The sequence below is a fragment of the Ochotona curzoniae genome, unplaced genomic scaffold (genome assembly GCF_017591425.1).
Source record: "Ochotona curzoniae isolate NIBS_2020 unplaced genomic scaffold, NIBS_Ocur_1.0 contig_43, whole genome shotgun sequence".
Taxonomy (NCBI): domain Eukaryota; kingdom Metazoa; phylum Chordata; class Mammalia; order Lagomorpha; family Ochotonidae; genus Ochotona; species Ochotona curzoniae.
Window position 1 is genome coordinate 9,328,342 of NW_024466218.1, and position 25,817 is coordinate 9,354,158.

Here is a 25,817-nt window from a genome sequence, read left to right on the forward strand (position 1 = left end):
ATTGAAGTGTGAAATATAGGTGAGACCCATCGTCTCCTTTTATTGCTACCACCTTGAAGATAGAAGGAAGCTGCAGATCAAGGGATGGAGGCAGCCCTTAGAAGCCGAGACTGTTTTTCAACTGACAAGTGGCAAGAAAATATTTAGTCCCAACAACACAGAGAAAATGAATTCTATCAACAATCTCAAACAACCACCAAACAGATACATCTCAAACGTCTAGAAGGAACATGGGCAGGGATGTGGTACTCAATGGCTAAATTTTCACCTTGCAAAAACCAGGTTCCCATATGGGTACAAGTTCATGTCCTGGCTGCTCCACTTCTCATCCATTAACCTGCTTAGGGCCTGGGAAAGCAGTAGAGGACAACTCAAAGCCTTGGAACTTTGCGCCCATGTGGGAGACCCAGAAGACGCTACTGACTTCACATCTCAGCTGAGGCCAATGGTCATTTGGGGAGTAAGCCAGCAGATGGAAGATCTGTCTTCTCCTTTGTGTAAATCAGACCTGCATTTCTAATGAATGTAAATAAATTTTTGAAAGATAAAAAGGAATATAAGCCACCTAATAAATTAATTTTACCCAGAGATAGCAAGTCAGATTTTGGTCTTTACAATTGTAAGATAACTTCATGTTATTTTAGGTTTTTAAGCTATAATTAATTCAGAAACAATATAAAATCATCATGGTAGCCCAGGCGTAATACTAGGTACTAAGTAGATAACAATTGATGTTATACACAGATACTAACAACTTACTACTAGAAAGCATACTAGCGCAGCTCCTGCAGCAAATTTGTTAGTAAATATATTTTCAAAACTGTTCAATAATTCTTACAATCTCTTTGCAGAAAACTTTTGCTTTCCAACATTAGTAACTGCTGAAAAATTAGCTCTAACATGGAATAAATTATGTCAAGACCTTCTAACAAATTCTGGTTATGTAACTGTAACATAGTAAACCATCATTTTAAAAAATACATTTATTCATTCATTGATTGAATTTTTTAAAGTTTCATTATTAAATTAATGAAAAAAAACTTGACTACGGTATCAGTACCTATATTACAGCTTTTGATAGGCTAAATGAGCTTTCAAGAATATTGACCATCTGCTACAAATATCCACATAGATCATTTCTCAAAATCATATTGCTTTTATTTCCATATATGTATCAATCAATATCAAAATTATTTACACATTTGAATGACAACATTTTAAAGAAATGTTATTGTTATGTTTCAATAATCTAGACCATATATAGCTGGGGACAGCATTGTGGCAAAGCAGGTAAAGCCACCACCTGCAATTTTGACATTTAATATGGGTACAAGTTCATGTCCCAGCTGCTTCATTTTTGATCTAATTCCCTGCTATCATCCTGGGAAAAGTAGTGGAAAGTGAGGGAAATCATGCCCATACCAGTCTTCAAAGAAAACTATAAAAACTTTCTTGGAAAAGTAATTTCTAAACAAAAAAAAAAATCATCTAGCAAGTTTGTTATTCAAATGTGTAAATAAGAGTAAGGATTGTTCCAAATACTAGTTGACTTGCTCTGTTTATAAATGTTAATATTAGGCAAACCGTAGACAAATGCAGCAGAAACTCACTTGTTGTAGCAGATTATTGTCCTCACTGCATATGTAGTTTGAGTACAGACTCCAAACCTTAGTTTCCTCTAATATGATAGAAAATTGCCGTTTTCTTTGCTCTGAATAATACTGAACTGTGGGGTCTCAATAGAAAGTGACATTTCTGGCTTTCCCTTTTCTTGTAAAGTCATTTCTACCAAGTTTATTGTCCAATTAATTTGAATGCATATTTAAAAGTTGGCATTATAAATAAAACTACTTTCAAGAAGTTTTCTGAAAAAAAAAATTTGCCCAACAAAGTTAGACAAAATACATACTGAGGTAAAACTGTTATACACAGGAATTTCCTTCTTTGGTATTCAAAAAATTTTAGCCCCCACATGTAAGGGAGGACATATGCATTTTGTCTTTCGGTGTCCAACTTATGACCCTCAACATGGTGCCCATCAAAACCATCTTGATGCAAAATATGCCTTATTAGTATTGCTAAATGATAGCTCATTAATAGTATTTCACTTGTAATTGCTGAATAATATTCCATTGTATTTATGTGTATGTACACATAATTTACATATATATTTATGTACTAATCCACTGTGTACATACATACACAATTCAATGTTATTCAGCAATAAGTATGAAATGCTATCATGTATACATATTTTCTTTATCCACTCATTTGATGGACATCTTGGTTGAACCCATATTTTTGCTATTGTAAACTGTACAGCTAAAAACACAGTAGTTCTGGTAACATTTAGATACAAAGTTTATTATGTCTTTTGGATACATTTCCAGTAGCAGGATTTCTGTATCTTACGGAAAGTCTATTTCTAGTTTTTTACAAAAACTCTATACTGTTTTCCACCATGATTGGCATTAATTTACATTCTACCAATAACATGTTGGATATCCCCCAGCATTTGGCCAGCATTTTTTTGCTCTATGGCTAATATGGGCTGGTACTATCCATGACGACATGGGTGAGGTCATATCTCACTGTGGTTTTGATCAGCATTCCACTGATAATAATTTTAAGCATTTTTTCAAAAATTTCTTGGCCATTCATATGTTACTTTGATAACTTATTTTGATAAAGTCTTTTGCCCATTTTTTAACTAGTCTGGTTGTATTTTTGTTGAGCACTTTAGTTAATAATTCTCTTTCATTTGGTTACTGTTTACGACACTTGCCTCTGTTCTTGGTGAACTTTGGTCATTTCCCTTGTAGAACTCCTTATTAGTGGAGCATTATTCCTTTGACTGTGTCATAAATTGAAAATGTGATCTCAAATTTTAAAAGATTATTATGCATGTGGGCAGTATCCTGTTGTATTCCATTAATGAAAATAATTAAGTCAGTCTCAATTACTTTAAATGGTGGTTACAAAGATGAAATATCTGAGTCAAAGTTAAAACTTAGGTCAGACTTTCAAAACAGATTATCCAATGTTCAAATTGTCAATTTCTATATTAAATTTTTATTCAATGAAATAAATGCAAAAACTGAATCTCCTCTAGTACTTTTTTTAGAATGTTAAAGCATGATTTTTTTATTGACTCTATTTCCTTGAACCTATCCCAATTGACAAAATGAGAAAGTTTCAAATCAATGAACATCATTAAACTGTTAAATATATAAAAAATATTCTGCTTTCTTTAACTGGACAATAACAATCAGAATATGACAGGTTATGGGGCTGGTTCTTCTCTTCAGTAAGAAAAAAAAGTAGAAGAAGCATACTTTCCTAAAATTTGCTTTGGTATGAGTTGGTTCCTCATAGTTCACACACAGTCGCAAATCTTTTTACAGAGTTTTCCTACAGGGAAAACGGACTATGCTTAAATTCTCTGACCCGTTTTCTTAGATAATTCCATATGGAAAACTGATTCTCTTTATTCTTACCATTTGTGCTATGCAAGAAAAATGAATTAAGACCAAATTCAAAACTGAAGATAGGTGATATCATCCAATTTAAGCTAGCTAATCATATTCAAAATGGTATTTTCTCTTAAACAATTCCAAGCTACTTTTTTCAGTTTTCTTTCTCCCTTGCTTTCCAGCTCTGTCACTTCAGTCCATTTTTCAGCCTGGGGATGGGGTTGCAGGAGAGACTCGAATATCTTGAAAGAGGAAGCAAAGAGCTTAGCCACAGAGGAGTCCATAGCTATAGCCACCCTGGTCATCTATGCAAGATTCACTTTGTTAGCTTTCATAGCTAGTTGCCTTTAATGCCAAGTTCATTCTGTGAATTAGGGGAAGCAAGATCAGCACTTGGGCTCCCAACACCTTCCCTATTACAATCACTCCATTTATTTGGGTGATTATTCTGTACCCCTTCCTCCATACTTATAGTCAGGAGAAACAGAACATAATGAGAGGCGGAGGAGGTAGAATTTTTGATTTCCTGACATAGGAAAAAAAACATGAAAATCAAAGGAAATTCAGGCTACTTAAAGGCCCACCTATATATAAAGGGTTGTACACTAAAAGCCTAATTGTGGCAAATTTAACATGTCTTAAAATCTTTTAAAATTATTTTTTGGAAAGTCAGATATACGGAGAGGAGGAGAGATAGAGAGGAAGTTCTTCTGTCCGATGGTTCATTCCCCAAGTGGCCACAGTGACCAATGTTGAGCCAGTCTGATGCTAGGAGCCTACAGCTTCTTTCAGGTCTCCCAGGCAGGTAGAGTCCCAAGGCTTTGGACTGTCCTCGACTGCTTTCCCAGGCCACAAGCAGGGAGCTGGATGGGAGTGGAGCAATTGGGACATGAACTGGCACTCAAATGCGATCTTTGCACGTGCAAGGTGAGAACTTTAGTCACTAGGCTACCGTGTTTTCTATTCATAATAACAAGAGAATTTCATGGACCTGCTATGAAAGCCCAGTGGCTAAATTCTCACCTTGCATGTGGGTGCCAGTTCATGTTCCGGCTGCTCCACTCCCCATCCAGCTCCCTGTTGTGCCCTGGGAAGGCAGGGGAGGATGACCTAAGGTCTTGGGACCCTGCACCCACATGGGAGACCAAGAAAAAAACTCCTGGCTTTGGTTCAGCTCAGATCCAGCTGTTGTGGTCTCTTGGGGATTGAAACAATCAGTAATTGCAAAAACATGGAAACAACCGAAATGCCCATCAGCAGAAGATTGAATAAGAAAGCTTTGGTTCATCTACTCCATGGAATATTACTAAGCTATTAAAAAAAAAAAAACAAAATGCAGTTCTTTGTGGCTAAATGGGCCCAACTGGAAACTATAATGCTAAGGGAAATGAGCGAATCCCAAAAGGTTAGATACCACATGTTTGCCTTGATTTAACTTGTAATTTTTGCTTGGTTGTTTGTTATTTTTTGAACCTGTCATTGATACTGTCTCAACCCAGATGTTTTGAAGAATTGAACTTGCATTATTTTTAACATATTGTTTACTCAATACTATGCCAATTCCATAACGTTGTATATTTTTGCTGATGTTTTGTTGGGGATTTTAACTGACCAGAACTTTACTGTTAGCTCTACCTTCAGACCAGAGAAGGTGTCCCCAAGAGGCCACTGAACTTATCTGGATAATAAGATGCTGGACTTTATTCTAGGTATATGCCTGCAATGAAGGAATCTCAACTGAACTTGAACTGAGGTTATGCAGCAAGGTGGAGGAATCCACTATGGGAGGAGGGGTGTGGGAGCGGTGGGGGGAATCCCCAGTGCCTATAAAACTGTATCACATAATATAATGTTAATAACAAAAAAAAAAGTAAAAAATATGAAAAAAAAGAAACAGCAGATGGAGGATCTTTCTGTCTCTCCTCCTCTCTGTAAATCTGCCTTTCCAAATAAAATAAAATGCTTAAAAAAAAACCTACAAGAGTATTTCTGTATAAATGTACAGATTGTTTCAGAAAGATAAGATCATGGTCTTTGATGACTGACTTCTCTTTATAAGAACATAGTGTTTATTAATTTGCCATGGAATAGTCAATGACTAAAGAAAACACATGCGCAATTAAAAGACTGCTGAAGGTCAAGCGGGAATGTACTAAGTAGTAACTTGGTTTTTTCTGAATGTTAAAACCTTAAGAAAAATTGTTCGTTTGTGCTCATTGGATTATTATATGACAAGTATTGAAAATGGAACCCTTGGCATGTTGAAAGCCATTTACCTTTGAAATATAAAGTGCATTTTCCTTTTGCTGAACTTTGATTTTGTTGGAAAGAGGCATAATGACTTGTAAATGTAATATTTTCCTTAAATCATTTTAGAATATCCTGGATGAAAACCCCTAAATATGTTGAAATAAATAAAATAATTTCTGAGGACACTCCAAGTGATCACAGATACCTACAAGACCTTACACAGACGAAATTCATTATCTTGAGGTCCAACATCTTGGCAAAGTCTTCATCACTAATTAAAATAATAGCAATCGAAGAGCATCTGCAATTACTCTGTTTAGGATAAAATTACAAGGGTTATAAATCTCCAAGCTTCAGGGCATGAACTGATCACCAGCTGGGGTGAGAAAGAAATGTCTACCTATTGTGTAGTTTTGCAAAATTAGGTACATTATGTTTTACTTTCTCAGAAACATCTGTCATGGACTACTATTAGAGAGGTTCTTGATTGCAAGCAAGCGACTCTATCCCGCGAGGTTATAGAAAATGTCTGGTTCTGCAAATATAAAAAACCTAAAATCCAAGGTTTTCTAAATGAATTCTTTATCTTGATGTCATTTACATTGTTCCTAGTATAAGTATTACAGATAATAGGTAAAATACAAAAATTCATTAAGAGCTCAGATTCTGATATTGGTTTCTTCATCATAAAACAGACCTATCATAATTCTAGCCATATTTAGTAGTTTCCTAAGGATGCGAAGGAAAAAAACTCCTAAAACTCAGATGCCCTTTGAATTTAAATGTTGGAGGAGACTGACCACAAAAGAGAAATGAGTTTAGTGAATAATGTTCTAATACCATTTTCCTTGCTACATCTTCCCAAATGAGCATACTGGTTTCATTTCAGGCCAAATGATGTGAATCTGCATTTGGGAAGGACTGAAACATCTCATCTCTTTCAGCAGGAGAGGTGAAGAGACAGAAGAGGGCAGAAATCAGAGAAGGTCTGTGGAGCAAGTTCTGACTCCGCCTTAAGAGTGCTATCGACAAGGGAATGTGACGATGCAGACCGCAGGCTGAAGGCCAAGATCATGGAGCCAAGTCCCAGAAACGATACGAACATTCCAACAGAATCAGGATGTTGTAAATTCAGAAATGGTTGATGGACATTTACTATTTACTAAACCTTTGGTAATGAGTGGCTAATGGCTCTTTAAACTGTTTTAAAATATTATTTTCCATCTTTTCCCATTTCTAAAATTCTTTTATTTCATTGCAATTGTTCTTTTCTTGAACTACAAAACCATTCAAGCTTATAATTTAGTATAAGAGGATTACATTTAAATATAATGCTTACATTTTATATATCTTCATATTTAATGTAAGAGTATCACAATAAAATCAATTCTCAGCATCTTTTCACAAGAAAGTGGTGATAGCAATTTTTTTTTAAAGATTTATTTTTATTATTTTTTATTGGAAAGGCGGATATACAGAGAGGAGATACAGAGAGGAAAATCTTCCGTCCGATGATTCACTCCCCAAGTGAGTGCAACAGCCGATGCTATGCCGATCCGAAGCCAGGAGCCTCTTCAGGGTCTCCCACGCGGGTGCAGGTTCCCAAAGCCTTGGGCCGTCCTCGACTGCTTTTCCGGGCCACGGGAAGGGAGCTGGAAGGGAAGCGGGGCTGCCGGGATTAGAACCGGTGCCCATATGGGATCCCGGGTGTGCAAGGTGAGGACCTTAACCACTTGCGCCACTGCGCCGGGCCCGGTGATAGCAATTTTAAAGCTTCAATTTCACAAGTGCTAATCATTAATGTTTTGTGAAAAACTTCCAAGATCTTCAATTTTTATTCAGTCATAGTCCACATGATTGTATCGGTAATTTTAGAATTTAGAATTTTAGTGGTTGCTGCAAAAAGGTTGTATTTCTCTAAATTCCTCAAATCTAGATTTATGAATGTTAGATTTTCATTATTTTTAATGCTTATTTACTGTTTTTTGGAATTCATACAAGGAGCTGATGCAATGGCACAGCTGCCTAATCCTCTGCTTACAAGCACTGGCATCACATCTGGATGCCGGTTCATGCCCCTGTTGCTGCAGTTCCCATCCAACTCCCTGCTTATGGCCTGCGAAAGCAGTGCAGGGTAACTCAAAGCCTTGACATCCTACACTCACATGAGAGACCTGGAGGAGACTCCTAGCTTTGATTCAGCTCAATTTTTGCCATTACAAACATGTATGGAGTGAGTTGGTGGATGGAAGAGTTTTCTCTCTCTTTCTCTTTGCAAATCTGCTGTTTGAATAAAAATAAATTTTCAAAAAGTTATTTAAAAGGCAGAATTACATAGAGACAGGAAGTACAAGAGAGATCTTCCATTTGCTGGTTTACTCTCCAAATGTTTGGAAATCCTGGATTGTGCCATGCTGAAGGTAGAAGTGGAACAGCTGGGATTTGCTTTGGTGCGATGCTCCAACACTGGCCCCAGTCTTTTTGTTTGCTTATTCCATCAGCACAGAACTGCTGCTAATCATTGCAAAATTTGTTAGGAAGCCGAGGTGCTCTGCTCCGCCACTTTATGTACTTTCAATGGGTCTGTGATTCCATACTAGTCCAAGACATTTTTAAATTTCCTCTGCAAAGCATCTACTATGAGCATGTTTTTAGGGCATGCATATTCCAAGTAGTCACAGTAAAACTGATGACTGTGTTACTGTAAATGGCAATAATTATAATACTGTAAAGTAAATTTATTTTGTGTGAATAAATGTTAAATGAATTTTAATTTTAAAGCTTTTAAATGGAAAATGTTACTGAAAAACCTTCCTAATACATTCTGATGGGTACTCGTCAAGCAATTGCACATTGAAGTTGGTCATCACTATGGCTATTAGGATCTGCCAATTGTTCACAGAGCCTGCCATGTAGACTCACAAACCATGGGTATCTGCCAAGCTGAGCTCTCCCCAACAATGGTAATACCCTTCTAAAATTCAGGTTTCCATAAGACTCACGTATCAGCAAGATTCAGGCCACAAATGTGGTGGCGAAACCTACTCCAGACTGATGTTGCTGAGAGTATCTACTCTATAGGGAAAAAAAAAAAACAATCCAGGATTCTTTTTAGAAGGAGAAAAGCCTACAAGCACAACTTTGTATCTTTTGTGGCCTGCAGCCAAAGTTTTGGGTAAATGGCTTATGAATGAGAGCCATGAGTCAAAAATTAGTGACAAAGTGGCCTGTGGAAAATACCTGTAGATAGATATTTTGAACCAGCATGAACAAAAACTGACTTATTCATGTTCCACGTGAATGCTTATTGAAGAATGACTTTTCCGGAGGAGGCCCTTAAGATCAAGGGAACAGGACAGATATTCATCAAATTATGAGCTGACTTCTTTTCCAGTGACTTCTATCACTGTCCACTGTGCTCATGGGCAAAGTGGTCATGATTTTTAGGGTGAACAGTGACAAAGATATTAGGCATGGGTTCAGCAAGCTTGACTTTCACTGATGAAAACTAACCCACCTTTAGTTACTGTACAGTGCCCAGTGTGCTCACAACAGATACCAGCACTGAATTCATGACTGGCACTACCAAGGCAGACAATCAGGCAGACAGCTGGGGGTAGTTATATGCAACAGAATTATTCTGGATACAGATTTCCCCTCCTTTCTATAAAATGCCTCATCTGATCATGGCTCATTAGTGAGAGAAAGAAATTCCAGTGAACTGTTCATGCCTCAAACACTTACATTAATCATGGTCGGTCAGGCCAGGCTGAATCCAAAAGCTAGAAAGTCCATTCAGGTCTGCCAAGTGGGCAGCAGAGACTTGAGCCGTCACTGGGTATCTCCTAGTATGTGTGTTGGCAGGAAGCTGGACTAAGAAGCAGAGCCAGAACTCCAATTTAGGTCTTCTAAAATGAAATACCCTTGTCTCAAGTTGAATCTCAACAGCTGCATCACAACCCTACCTGGCTGGCTGGTTGGCTGTGTGTGTTCCCCAGTTTCGCAACTGAACACCAATACAGGTGTTACCGTGAAGGTATAGTTAGGTATGTCTAAGTCTCGCAAGCAAGTCACTTTAGTCAAGGAAAATTGTTGTAGATTATCTAGGTAAAACTGAAAATCATAAGGACTTAGAAATAAGGCTATGGGTTTACAGTGATAAGGAATGGGCAAAGAGCAAGGAAACGGATACAGAGAAAAACAGAAGAAACTATACCTGTATGCAAGAATTTTGGCTCTTGCCCTCATGTTCCAGTTGCCACCAATTCCCCTATCCTGATTCACTGCTCTTTGCATCTGACTTAACACACCCTCAAATTAGTTAATTAACTGTAGTGAATTTAAACACATATGTCTACATAAATGAGAAATATAGTAAACAGACACAGATACCAACAGAAAGACAAAAATGGACAGAAATTCCACTGTTTCTCCCTTGCAGTTTAAATCCCTATTAGCAGGAGCGCCACCTTAGGAATCTACTTCTAAAACTTATCCACAGGCTTTTTTGGCATATGGAAAAACATTATCAATCTCTGGACTCAGAATTAAAATATTCATGGTGGAGACTAGACACTGATGTTAAAATAACCATGATCACAGGGCAAAGGGAGTTGATTATTCTGATTTTCACTTACATTTTCATATTTCTAGCACTAACAATATAGGTGTCCAAATGAAGATATAAATACCTGTTTACCATACAAATTTTGTTGTTTGACTAAGAATGCCTGTGTTATTCATGTTAACCTCATCTCTAGGAGAGATGGAATGTGACTTGATTTGAATTTCAGGAAAGTTTGTGGCAAGGGCATAGAATTCTTAGGGATGCTTTATGCTATTGATTAATTGCTGCATTGGGTTTGTAATATTAAACGAGAAACACTGGTACATGTTCTTGTGGGGCAACAAAAGCTATGAAAAATTAGAAATTATTGGTGCAGAATTATCATGACTTTTATTACATTTCATATTTAGCTTTCATAGAATGCATAACTCTTATTAAAATGAGACTATCTATGTAAAAGCAAGAACATACAGAAAAATCACTCAAATCCTTTCATCTTAGAGATGCTACACACACAGCCTTGCATTCCCTCATCTGTGAGACCATATTCTTCCAAGGAATTAAAAACAAACAACCATGGACAATAAATGGGCAACCATGCAACTAGCATTGAATTCTATTTCCCGGCTTAAGTCATTTCTACTCTGTTATTGACCCAGAGAATTTGAGTGGACCCACTTTGAGCAATTAAAGCTAATGACTGGCATTTGCTAGCCTCCTTAACAAGCCTAATTATCTTATTATTCCAAGGTCATTTTTAGGTGACTTACTAACTTTTCTCAGGTGAGCCTCAGTGGTCTACACAACAGTACTTCATATAATCTATCACACTGTTAATTAAATTTATCCTAATCAACTAGAAATAATCTTCATTTTTGGTTTACTGTAACACATACAAAAAAACCAGAGCACATATGAAAGGGTGAATATAGCAAAAATCAGAGACCCCTCGACCTCGAATATTCTCCCCATCCTCCAAAAATGTATAAATGATTCCAACAGGATTTGTGTATGGTTCCAAAGCTCTATATCTTTAAATCATTCTGGACACATAAACTCTTTGTGACTTTCATTAAAACCCAATTTTAACAGTTAGAGCAAAAATAATTGCCAGAATTACGTCCAAGATGTATTATTTTTTTCATTGTTACATCTGTGATTCTAATTAAAATTTCAGCCTTGGCTGACATGTAGAATCCTAAGGAAAATACTGGATTTCCCAAAACCCTAAAACAAATAGGGTGAGAAAATATATGTTCATTTTCCTTAAGGTCTTAGGAAACTGCTAACCAAATGGTCTTAGCATGCTCATTCATGTTTTTGAAATGAGCTAACAATTCTGAAACTAAGATTAATCCAGGTCATGATCCTAAGGAGACAGAGGTTGGTATTCATGACACTGGGTTCCTGAGAAACATAACAAAAGTAGCCAGGAACTAGAATGAGAGCTTCATTTATGTGTGACTTAGACGTATGGATTACACTCTCTAAACCCTCCTCTGTGTGCACATGCAGACAGTCTGAATGATGTTGTACCCCCTAAGAAAGCAGTAAATATTCTATTGTCACCTTTTTAAGGGTGTGTGTGTGTATATATATATTATGTATATATATTATATGTGTATACATACACACATATATATATCCTCACTCTGGAAAGTAGACTTCTATGAGTGACAGTGTCTTATCTAGTCACTAGGCTTACAAAAAAGAAAAAACTAAACCCAAAATATGCATTCCTACAGGATTTGTTGCGCTACTTACTCTAAATGAACAGCACTCTGACAATGGGGGTTGTAGGAGTTTAAGCCACTTCTAACCCTCTGTCTATACATTAACACAGGAAGAAGAGTTTTGTGATTTTTTTAAAGCCAGGATAAAGTATATAATCAGTCCAATTGTGTATAATTTCAATATATATTTCAAGGAGTGCGATGTTGAAATATTAAAATCTCACATTAATTTAAAAAGCATAGAAGTACAATGATTTTACCTATCATCAACTAGCAGACAATTCACTGCCTGAACATACCAAGTAGTGTTATATGGGAAGATACTTAGGGGTCTTCACTGAGTGAATGAAATACTCTGGCCAGGCATACATTTTAGTTTCCGTCAAATATGTGCGTCAAATTCAAGTTCACCATTGAACTGCAAATTCTCTTACTGTGAAAACCACTGTTCTTTCACCACATCATTTATAGGATTGAGAAATAAGAGAAAATTAAACAGGAGCAAAAAGCCTGAATGTGGGAATTTTTAATCATGACATAAAAGCAAAAGTCAAGAGGGCCCCTGAATTAACGTTGGGAGAGACTAGTTTTCTTACTAAAAGCCAACAATTTTGATTTTTAGATGTTCTTCATTCTTTTCAAGTAAAAACATGTCAGAAATCCTTGTGTGTAGTTATCGCTGGTGTCAAATCCCATCAAATTTGAGAGGAGACTTCGTGCTCGTTGGGGAGCTAGGGGAATATATTATCTCCAACCACAAATCATTTTTATAAAAAGATGGAAGCAAATGGAAACCCAACACCAGTTCAAGGAAATCAGCAAATAAATTACAAAAACTGTCCATTTGCCTGTCCTTTTTAATCTTAATGTCGTATTCAAACTATTGGGCATGTAACTGAATATCTCAACTGTACCTGAAGAAATAATGGAGCGTGTCTCTGTAGTAAAACAGAACGGCACTAAACTGATGAGTTTAACCCAGCAGAAAGAGCGGCTGTAAACATGACAAATGCCTGCTATTGATTTCAGGTTTAATTACTCTGTGCAGCACTGACAAAGCCCATCAGATGTTGTTGTGAAGTGTAAATGGAACAGAGTACACTTCACTGCCCATAGGAAACTGATGGTGTCTGCAGTTTGCATTGTTTACTTTATCCTCCGTAAACTTCAGCCTTGATCAAATTAACAAGTGCTACTAACCTCCAACAAACTACGATGCACCATGGTTTTACAGCAACAGCCTTGGAACCACAGTTGAGCGGCATTTCATTGATAACAAACGTCAGTCTCCTGACTGCTCATGAACCTTTCAGTCCAGGACCTGCAAGCCTTCACTCGGGGGATTTGGGGGTCTTTCTGTAGGTTTGATGCATACAGGAAGAGAAAAATGAAATCTTTACACCACTCACTACTGCAGTGTTTGCAAACAATCAGCATCAGAGAGCATCTTTTCTAAAGTGCCAAACTCATCTATTCCTTAGCTCCTAGTCTTCAAATTTTAGGAATATGTCTCAGTAATCATAACCCCTGAATGTTAACTGCTTTCTAATTTTTCCCTTTCTCTCTTCTTTTTTTGGGTATACAGTTTGAAGTTTATATCTTTCTCAAGAAATGCAAAGTAGTAATTTACCAAGTGATACTTCTGAAACAGCTGATAATACAGAATACAAAGACACACTTTCTTTGAGACAGAAGTTGTAGACCTCTTGCTTTTCCCCACAACAGTTGTGCAAGAATTTGCTATCATGGAACTAACAATAGAGCACACCAAATGTTTATGTATATGGGGATTTGTGCAAATAAGCTTAAACAATGAAATGAGGATATCTAAGCACTCTGTTGCCTTGGGTTCAAGATTTGTCACAACCTGATTCCTGAGACATCATCTTCGTGGTCCCTCTAGCTCATGACTCATGTCCACTGGGCCCTCCATCTGTATGTATGTGCTGGATGTCTGCATTTATGCAAGTGTTCAGCACCTGCTGCCAGGAGTTCTTTCTCTGCACTTGGCAACACCTGGAACAACGGTGAGTATTTCCTGGTTTACATTCTCAGTTTGGTAAGCTTCAATTTTTCATCTTATCTTCATAATCTTCAAACTCATTACAATCCTCTCATTTTGTCTTAACCTTGCATGATAATACACTTCGAATTAAAAACCCAGTAGATACTACATCTGAAGATTGCTCAAAAAAAAAATCAAAGATTACAATGTTGAAATTCTAGCAAAAGACAGACAGTAGAAGCATTAGGTACTGAGTTGATTTTAAAGGACAGCTTATCAATAACAAATGAATGCTAATGATAATCTTAGAAAACACCTACTAACAATGGTTGCCTGGTCATTTACCAAAAAATTAAGTGGCGCAAAATCTAAATGTCTTTTTGGGTCTTTAGGTTAAAAGAAACTAAAGAACTCATTCTTTGAGTGCCTCTTCTGGCAGTGAAGATTTTGGGGGAAGAAAACCTTACCTTGAGAGGGAGCAAAATATTTCTCAAAAAAATGTATTCAAATAATTGTAGAGTCAGTATCAGGGTGCATGCATAAGAGCAGAGGAAAAAGAACCATGAGGAATCTGAAGTTTGGCTTTAGCCCAAGGGGCTGGGCTAGCTTTTCTGAAGCCAGGGACAGACACATTTGAAGACACTGGGCAGGGAGAGTGACCAGGTGAGAAGCTGAAACAAGTTTTATGCACCTGGAGTACAGTGAACTAAATGGACAGCAGCCTGAGATATGAATGGAGAGGTGGGCCAAGGAGGCACACACAGCCTCATCAGGAAGTTGGGATTCCTTGATTATCAGAATTCAGGGAAGTGCTTGAAGTCCACAGTGAGGGTGCAGGAAGGTTTTTGTTTGCTTGCTTGCCTGACTTTTGGTATGGCTTAAGTACACTGACATGGCTTTGTAAGCAGTCGCTACACATCAACAGTGGACAGAGTGAATGTCGTGGCCAAGTAGAAGGCTACTTCAAGCAAATGGGAATGTAGATTGGTTTGGGTGGGGATGGATAGGTTCTGGAGTGTTCTGACAGGAAATCTAAATATTTCTCTACATATAGAGGGTCTCCAAAAGTTCATGGAAATGGGTATTATGAAAAAAATCAATGTGTTTAAAATTTTTTCATAATAAATTTTTAATTTCATTTTCCATGTACCTTTTGAATTACCTTCAAACACAAATTACATGTGTGACATATTCAATGTAGTATACATAAGAGCTTGTATGTGTAGGACACATTATGTAGCCTATATTTACTATGACTAGTGTATGTACTAAGTATACACTTAATGTATACTACCACTTGAGTTACTATTTAATATTAATATTTCATGTATGCATGCTTATAAGCACTAAAGTAATTTATTTATATGACTGTACATGCACTGGAATCGTGTTATTTTTTAGATAGTGCTATTGACATGCATTGATTTGTACAGTCTCTGTGGACTACTTTGGTTCCTGGAAGTAATTTCCATATTAGCATGGCCAATGGCAGCATATCTAAATCCAGTTACAAAATCTAGTGTTGTTAAAATTGGGTTTATTCCAGGCTTTTTAATTAAGGGCCAAATTCCTGTAATAGCTTGGTATTCTTAACTGACGCCTCTGCAGTGTCCTTAACAGAAGCCAAAAAACGGACCTCTGTTGCCATCTACAAACTTAGGAGCCAAGGCTGGGAAGAAGACTTTCAATTCACTCCCTGCTTATACCGGTCTGGGAGCTGCCCTCTGGTGATACTATATGGATGAGAGGGGAGGACAGAGGAAATAATGTCCACAGAATTAGGTTGGGGCCAGGTGGGGAAACTAAAGGGCATTTTCAAGTTCAGAAAAGTCATATTCTGGATGTGTTTATACATTTTTCTTAATATACAATAATACTTTATTAATAGTGTACTATTTTGAAACATTAATATAGTGTGTACTGATCAAATAATAGTAATTAACATTTTTATTTCCTTATTATTTCATGTTTGATTGCCTCAAGCAGCTCTCTTCTAGTTCTTCAAAAATATAATTTGCTGCAAATTATAGTCACTATTCTTTGGACATTAGAAAACAAACAGGGCCTGGCGCAGCAGCCTCGTGGCTAGAGTCCTCACCTTGCATATACCGGGAACCCATATGGGTACAGGTTCATGTCTCAGCTGCTCCACTTCCCATCCAGCTCCCTGCCTGTGGCCTGGGAAAGCAGTGGAGGATGGCTCAAAGACTTGGAACCCATCATCTTTGTGGGAGACCTGGAAGAAGCTCCTGGGTCTTGGCTTCTGATCAGCTCAGCTCCATGGTCACTTGCCTTTCCAATAGCAAAGAAACAGAGAGGGGGCAGATTTCTATTCACTGCTCTACTCTCCAAATGCCCGCAACAGCTAGGACGGGGCAAGGCAGAAGCCAAGATCCGGATCACCATCCATACATCCTCAGTAGGTAGCAGGCAGCTTGTGCGTTCTGGCATGGGCATTGGTGAGATGTGGAAATCTGAACAGTGCTGGGACTCAAACCCAGGCACTGTGATGTGCTCTGTGGGTATCCTGAGACATTTAAACAGCTATAACAAATGCCCACCCTTAAAAACTGTTCTTCTACCTGTGTTTCGGCAGCCATTATGCAAACTTCTCTCCAACTCATCTTTTTTAAACTCTAGTTTTCACTATTAAGTAGAGAAATTTTCAAAGGCAGGCTTTAGCTTCCAACATGGATGTAAACAGGTCAGTTAGGAATTCCAAGACAATTTGGATTTATTAAGGTAAATGGTTCCAGGACTGAAATGCAGCTTTGGTTGGTGTTTATTGCAGTCATAATACAGGAAGGATGTAAATTCAGTTTCTGGCTATAAATATAGGAAGATAGAATTTTTAAGAAAAGTTCTTATACAACCACTAACTGATTTATCCTATTCCTTTCAAGTATTGAACAAAATTTCTTCAACACTTGGAAATTGATTCTTGGCCTTTGGGATTAAGAGAAAATGCATGCAATAATTATTTTGAATTGAGAGAACGTAAATGCAATAGTCAATGTGGTAAAAATCAGAATTTCTACTTCATAGTGCTATTTAATTAATTATTAAATTTATGTGAACTGAATTCATCTGTGAGTCAGGGATGTCCCCATAGAAAACTCAGAATAATTGAAGGTCACATTATACAGACATGTGTGAAACCCAGAAGAGTTTCAACCCATAGGTTACAAGAAAATCTTTGCACATCTATTCATTCTCCCCAAAAATACCAAATCGGGGCGGGGGGGCATCATGAAGCCATCAGTCATAGGAAGGAATCAGCCCAGAATGGTTCTGCATGCAGCTTATTTTGAATCCAAGGCATAATAACCCTAACCATTCATTTAAATGTATCCTTTCAATATCCACGACCGTGCCCACACAGGCGATGAGGTCTCCAGTGAAGCCTGTGAGGGCATGGTCTCTCTGCAAGGGGAAAATCAGGGACTAACACTTGGCTCTGCACCAAAGGCTGCACCACAGAATCTGTCACTGTCCAAATACAATTTTCTTTTTTTGTAAATGAGTCAGTCTGAAACCTCTGATTGCACCATTTCAAATGCAAAATAATTCTGTTCCAACTGCCTCTTTACATTAGCTAAATGAAGTCATCAGTAACCAAAATTGGAGAAAATCTTAACACAACTGCCGTAAACAACTTTTAAAGTTTTATATCCAGTAAGAATGAAACTGTTATGGGATAGTTAAGATTCATTCGACATACCAACCCCTGATATAACTCATATTCAAAAACAATAACACTTTCTCCCATAACCAATGGTGGCCACAGCAAATTATAATCAAAGATAGATTTCTTGGAGGGTGATGGTACCATACCATTAGATTTAAGGAATTAAAAATACATGAAACTTTTGAGTTAATGAACAGGGTCCTTAACTGCTCATTTAATTCAAACAGCTGTTTGTTAATGCCCTAAGCAGTGTCATAAACTGTGAAAATACTGTTGAGTGCGAGACACTAGTTAATGCTATAAAGCAACACATGCTCTAATATTAAAAGGATTTAATGGGATTAATAGAGAATAAAACATTAACTCCCTATTATGATGTTTTAGAACCCAAGGGCAAATTCTGGCTTAAAAGGACTCTGGTTCTAAAACCACAAAAAGTAAACTCCAGCACTGTACAGCAAATCATGGCAATTTTATGCCCTTGAAAAAAAGTGGAACCCTGATAAGATCACATCTGTTCCAATCACATACTGGATAAAATCACTGTTTACTAAAGTCCTAAATAACTAAAAATGTGGAACCCCAACAGGATCCCATCTGTTAAAGCTACAACTTGGATATGGTCCCATTAGAAAAATTCCATATAATAATGTCCCAGCATAATATAGTGAAGAACTTGGATTTCATTTAATCAATTTTGACTATACACATATATGCTGATTTCTCTGCAAATATTCCATTCTGTCATCAATCTTAACATGTGAACCCCAAAATTTATTCTATACAATAAATTTCTTTTCATGAATTTAAAGAATTCTTTAATTTTTGCTTATTTTTGTTTTTTCTATCAAAGATCATTTCCATGGAAAACAATGATAAACATACTTCATAGTAAAATTTTATCACAATTTTGTTTTCAGTTATATTAGCTATTGCAGGTACCCCCCAGAATTTTAGTGGTGGATTAAATGTATGGCTTCTTATCTCCAGAGAAATGTTTTCCTATTTACTACCTTGGCAGTGTAACCCTAGAACAGCTAAATTTCATGTAAGGCAGATGTAAACATTGAGGCAGTGACTACATCGTTTTGAGAACTATTACAAAGCATAAATTAATGGATTAAAAAGGTTATGATAGTTTTAATGGGATTGGTGAGAGTAAATAACACTGCATGTCTGCAAAATTACAGATTATAATTTTTGAACTGCACTCTTTTTTAATCACTGTGATAATTTTATAGACTACTGTGGGACTGGAGATTTTTGGATTTTTCTTGCAAAGAAATATTAAAATAAATTGGATGTTTTATTGCAACCTTATGTTCACGGTACTTTGGTGAATAATTAATATGGTTTAATCCTCACATGCACACACACATACATACAAATCCATGAGATTATGGTGTTTTTACACCCATATTACACATGGGGAAATTGAGCCTTAAGGGGATGAAATCATTTTTTCAGGTTATTCAACAAGTGCATGTTAGAGTAAAATCTGGAGGACCTGGCTCCAAAGCTCACGTTTATTCTGTGTCATATTGCCCCAGTGGGCATTCTCTCAGTGTAAACATACAAAGAAGCCGAGACAGACAACGTTACTGTGTTCGGGGAATGCATTTAGACTAGCTATTAAGTTACTCAGTCTCACATGAGAGGGTCTGAAGTTGATATCTAATTCTAGCTTCTGACTCCATATTCCTATATACGTATCTCCTGGGAGGTAGTGGTGATGGCTCAAAGGATTGGATTCTGCTACCTAAGCAGGAGACCTGGGCTGAGTTCCCAGCTCCCACCTTCAGCTTGATCACACTTGATTATTGTGGGCATTTGGGGAGTGAACCAGTGGAGGAGGGGAGGTCTCTGTCCATCTTTATGCCTGCCTCTCAAATTCATAAATTATAAATTACTGTTTATTCATACCTAGGGCTATGCTCAATATCTTAGGTCATATCTGAAATATTCTACTTGTAAGAAACACACACTTTGTTTTTTAGAAAGTTTGTTATCAAACACATGAGTACCCTGAGCACTCTTTCAATGCCTCCCTCTTTCAATCCATTATTCAGAACTGTACTCTTAGATTGCTTTAACTGGATTAAACGGAATTACACAGCTCATAAGAAAATGTTTTATGGAACTAGGAAATTTTAAGCTAAATTTACCTAAATATTTATTTAACATTTATTTGGCTTGGAGGAGAAATATACCAGCAACAAATGACTTTCTTTATATTCAACTCTGCATCCTACATTCTTTGGAAGGAGCCAGACAAAATTAAAATTTGTCTATTATGTGAAGCTCTGACTAATGGAAGCCATATTTCCAAATTAATTCATTGATAATTTATTGAACAGCATTTTAATAATAGAATTCATGATGATTAATCTTATCTTTGAAAACATTCAAGGGAAAGTTAAGAAGTTATTTAAGCTATTGATTACTATACATGCCTTCAAATTTGCTCCTTTATAAAATCACTCATCTATGATGCAGCTTAGCTAAATAATGCTGAAGCAATTTCTTAGGAATAACTTAATCAACCGATAGAAAAAATTCTCTTAAAATTCTTAGCCATAAAGCCATAAAAGCAAAAATGTAAGAATATCATGTCTAAGTTTGTAAAGGTTATAAAATTCAGAAAGAATTTTAAAATCAAAATGTTCATCTTATTCTTTCATGGAAAATGAATAATCGTATTGTATGCATATGCTGACCTATTAACAGGAATGCATTAAAGTTATGAACTTAATGATCTCCAAAATAAAGGCATGATTTTCCATCTTTATATACTCATCCCCCAAACATTACATTTCTTATCAAACTTAAGCATGAAGAGAGTACTTGTTCCTTCAGATGATTATTTCCCAGAGATGACTGTGAGTCAGGTAGACATACTACACTTGAAGTTGCTTAGCCTCAGGGAGCTTTAGTTTGCTCAACTGTAAACAAGAATGTAACAGTAAACCACACCGGCTTAATTTCAAAACATTCAGTAAAATTCCTGGCCCAAGTAGGTAACTTACACACAACCAGCTTTTATTTTTATATTCCAAGATGCAATTTATGACTTTTTTTTGGAAAAACAATTTTACTCTTTTTTATAAAGGTCACCACAAAATTTGAAACTAATTTTTTGTGCTACCTGTATAGCAAGAACATCTCTAAGTGATTCCATTCTTACTTTTCAAACAAATATTTTACCTATCAGATACATAAAGTATCTATGATCAGTGTATGGAAATTGGGGGAAGAGAAATTACAGATGAATGAAACAAGATGAATTTTATTGAATTCATTTCACTGAATTATTTCTTTGGTCACAGCTCCAAAATTTAAAAAAGAAAGAAGTGTAAGGTGAAATTAAATGGCTGTATATTCTTCTGAATGCTTGGGCTACATAAACATTTCTAAGGTCATGTTTGACACCAAGGAATACCCTCCTATAACCAGAAGAAGGTATTGACTGTTGAAATCAAGTTCATGGCTCTATGAAATCTTTGGATTGACAAGCTTCTATTTCCTAAGTTGTCTGCTGTACTTTTTAAGATTTACTTATTTATTGGAAGTCAGATATACAGAGAGGAGGAGAGACAGAAAGGAAGATCTTCCGTCAAGTTTATAGCAAATTTTTATGAAGACTAAGAGTTTGATACTGCTCAAGAAGGTATGACTATAGAAGCTGTGTAAGGAAATGGCCATTATTTATTAAGAATCAAGTCTTGAAAACATGAAACCCTTTACATATTAAAAAGAAGGATTCATGAAAAGTGGGAGCTTTGCTTTCCATTGGAAAACTGTAATTTTCTTGATCACATTTAAAATATATTGTCAATAAAATACCACATGTTTGCCTTAATTTAACCTGTAATAATTTTTTGTTTGTTTGTTTTTGAACCTGTCATTGATACTGTCTCAACCCATGTGTTTTGAAAAATTGAACTTGCATTATTTTTAACATATTGATTACTCAATAATGTCAATTAATTCCATAACATTGTATATTTTTGCTGATGTTTTGTTGGGGCTTTTAACTGACCAAGACTTTACTCCGTTAGCTCTACCTTCAGACCAGAGAAGGTCTCCCCAAGAAGCCGCTGAACTTATCTAGACAATAAGATGCTGGACTCTATGCTAGGTATATGCTTGCAATGAAGGAATCTCAACTGAACTTGAACTGAGGTTATGCAGCAAGGTGGAGGAATCCACCATGGGGGGAGTGTTGTGGGAGTTTGCCGTCCTATTTCTTTCAGTGTTGTGGGAGGGGTGGGGGAAATCCCAGTGCCTATAAAACTGTATCACATAATACAGTGTTATTAACAATAAAAAAAAGAACAGCTTTGCACTACGCCTCCTTCAGTCTTTGAACTCCTCATCTCAGGTTCTCAGAAACCACACTGCTGAAGAACATTCCTAGGTACTGTTGGTTTCACCAGCTGCCTATGATGACAGCAAGAGTATCTATTTTTATAATCTTAAATTTCTGAGTTTTTCCAAAAAGATCAGAAAAACACCATTCCACTTTAACTAAAATTGGATATGATATAATGAATCAAGAATGTCACTAGCTTAAAATTGTGAGATATGCTTCTGAAAAAGAACAGTTTATACCACACAGGTAGAGATGTGAATCATTTTCTGTGGCAAAATGCCAATGAATTTGCCTACATTAGAAGCATACTGGGCTTAAGCCAAAAAACCTTGCATTCAATTACAGAGAAGAGACAAAAATACCTAAGAACCTAAGAGCTTGCAAATTATGCTGCAAAACCATTGATCAAAGTTTGCAACTAAGAGGTGAACTATAAATAGGAAATTTTAAATATTTGGGGTTTTAAGGTGCAAACTTTTTAGAACATATAAGTCTATTCTTTCCTTATATTCTACTTAGATGTTTGGCTTTAGCAAAATATTCCTAATTCTCTTAAGGTGGATTTTCTGATTTTCATGTAAATTCAGAGTGAAGAGTTAAGATAATTGAAAATCAAGCATTACCACAAGATTGGTCCAACATCTGCTTAGATCTCAGGCCTGTTTACAAATGGCAGGTTTTAAAATGGTGATTACAAGCCTGAAACCTTAATTATCTCAAACGTTTTGAGAAATTTTCTAATAACGATCAGAACATTTTAATGAAATAGAGAAAAATAGCAACTACCAAATGTTAGCTACTAGCTAGTGAAACATGTAATTTATTCGATCCACATGGAAGTGCTACATTTTCATAGCGAAGTTTTGCGGAAATGGTCACTGTTATCAAAACCAGGTTTGTGTTTTTCAGTATTACATTAAATGACCAAACTACCACGGTATTCCTCCTCCTCTTTTTTCCCTTCCAGTCTTTCTCCTACTATTTATCAAGCAAAGGATAAGTGTCAGATTCTATGCTCATTACTTTATGAAAATTTTCCCCTAATATAATATACATAAAATATACGCACAAAAAGCCTGAATTTACACATATCTGATTCTTTCTGTTAGAAAGAGAAGGTATCACTGTGGTCAGACAAATTTAATCTTAATAGTGAGCCCAAAAGTGCTAATTTCCACAAATAAATATTATCTATATCTTCAGTTTATAATTTTTAGATCAATCTATCTCATAAGTCTTATTTCATAAGACTGAAATTAGTTTCCACTCCCATTAAAATGGAACACTAAGAATTGAGTAGTATTTTTGGACAAAATAAATTGAAAATTAATTTTTCTTATGAGAGTACTTATCAGTTGCTTTCAAAATACTGAATACTGAAGTGGTCGTCTTTGTCTAAATAATAGAGAAACATACATTGAAGTTAGGGTGAAGGGAAAGATATTTAAAACTTTCACACAGATAATCCAAAAAAAATATTGAGCAAAGACAATCCATACTCTTCCCAGAACCCATCAGGGAAAAGAACATGATCCGTGACGGCCACGGTAGACAGCAAGTTGAAAGCCAAGTGACCCAGCCCCCTAGAGCTAAGAGCAGGTCGCAGCGCTGGGATTCTCCTTAGCGATTCGTGCGACTACACAGAGCTACAGCTGGAACTGCTGAGAAGACAGAGAAGTCAGTATCCTTAGACTACTAGATAGGCTTAATATGATGAAGATGCACGCATCTTGAAAGCCGCTGTGAAGTCAGATTACCAGCCATGACAGAACGCGAGAGCCTCAATGAAGACAGGATAGAGAATGTCTTTCCTACCCGCCAACTTTGGGAACACCTGTTTCCCGTAAGGACTCTGCCAGTCAGTCAGTAAAATCACTTCTCTTCTATAGGAATCCAGTAAGATCTCCAGATTCCCCTCTGCAGAACAAGAAAGGTAGAGGTGATCCTTTAGCCTGAGTAGCAAGTCCTTGCAAGTGAACAGGGACTGTATGAAATTTAGCAATAGATCAGAAGGGACAACAGCGGAAGAAAAACATGATATGTGTGCATATCTTTTGTTATAAAGACATGCAATCTCATTTTAAAAATAGGAAACCCTGCTCATCAAAAAAGTTTGTTTCATAACATTTAATTTTTAACGGTAATATTATCCTTTTTCTTTGAAAAATCAACTTGAATTTAAATTGTTAAAGGATATTTTTTGCATTTTATTGCTCTTTAAAAATATTTTTTAGGGCCCGGCGTGGTGGCACAGTGGTTAAGGTCCTCGCCTTGCATGCCCGGGATCCCATATGGGCGCTGGTTCTAATCCCGGCAGCCCCGCTTCCCATCCAGCTCCCTGCTTGTCAAGAATGGTCCAAAGTTTTGGGACCCTGCACTCGCGTGGGAGACCTGGAAGAGGCTCGTGGCTTCAGATTGGCTCAGCTCCAGCCGTTGCGGCTGCCTGGGGAGTGAATCATCGGACAGAAGATCTTCCTCTCTGTCTCTCCTCCTCTCTGAATATCTGCCTTTCCAAAAAAATAAAATAAATCTTAAAAAAAATGTTTAAATTGATTTGAAAATCCAACAGAGAGGGCTCCCATCTGCTAACTGGTTCACTTCACAAAGGGCAGGATAAGAGCAAAGAGCCAAAATCTCCATCTAGGCCTTACAAATAGATGGCAGAAATCAAGCTACTCGAATCATGTGTTGCTGCATCAGATGCTCATTAACAGAAAACTGAAATTGAGAGAGGAGCCAGAATTGTAAACCAGGCTCTCCGAATACAGGATTCAGGCACCCTAACCAGCGGTTCAATCTCTTTTCCAGAGATGCACCTCTACATTTCATTTCACAAGGTAAATGGATAAAGTTAATCAGCATACCAAAAAACTCTCTATGTGACTATTCCTTTAATATTTGTTGAGCAGCTATCATGTGCCAAGCTGTCTTAAGTGAGAAAACACAACAATCAACAAGTAAACACCTCTGTTCTTCAATCTGTGTACATATTAAGAAACAAGATTAAAGGAGTTGTGCTTCTGCTTGGGGCCAGTTGGGAACAGAGAAAGAACAAGTTAAAGTGAGAGGGAGTAGGAGAAAAATAAGTCAGTCTGTAAGTTGAAATATGCCTATTTCTGCTCCAAAAGAATAGTAAATGAAGGAACTTAAATGTGATCTCAGAACAGATAACAAGCATTCACTCAGCATCTATTATGTGATTTTATAAAATTTGTACACTTTTTTTTAAAGTAATACATTAAGTGTCTGCAATTAGAATTGTTTCCACACAATCTAAGTAAGACAAATGGTACTAAAGGAAGATAAGTAAAAAGGGCTAGCCTTGATGGGTTAATAATGCCACGGCAAAATCTTACTGTAAGATTTGTGTATTTACTCCATTATTAAGAATGTCTATCACCATTAATTTCATTTTTGAACAAAATTAGAACACTTCAGCTGTCTAGACTGATATTTATTCCTTCTATGTGAAGATTCAAAATATTTCCATCTTTTATTTAGGTAACTTTGTTTTATGTTCTATTTATACTTCATAAATCCATTATAAGCCCATCTGGAAAAGCAATTATTTCCAGGCATCAACTAATTTACTAGACTTCCTTCTCAATGGATATGTGGTTTCTACTTTAGACAACCAATTTCCATAGCAAATCAGGTGGATTTAGTTTCTGCATCCCTGTTTAAACATAAGCTAAATTAAGAATGTTACCACCATAGATGCAGCCACTG

At 36.6% G+C, this 25,817-nt stretch overlaps 1 protein-coding gene across 1 annotated transcript in view; it reads right to left on the minus strand.

The window, feature by feature from the left end:
- The window catches only part of CCDC178 (coiled-coil domain containing 178), a 301,909-nt gene that overhangs the window by 141,734 nt on the left and 134,358 nt on the right, over window positions 1–25,817 (minus strand). The gene's annotated exons all lie outside the window — the stretch shown is intronic.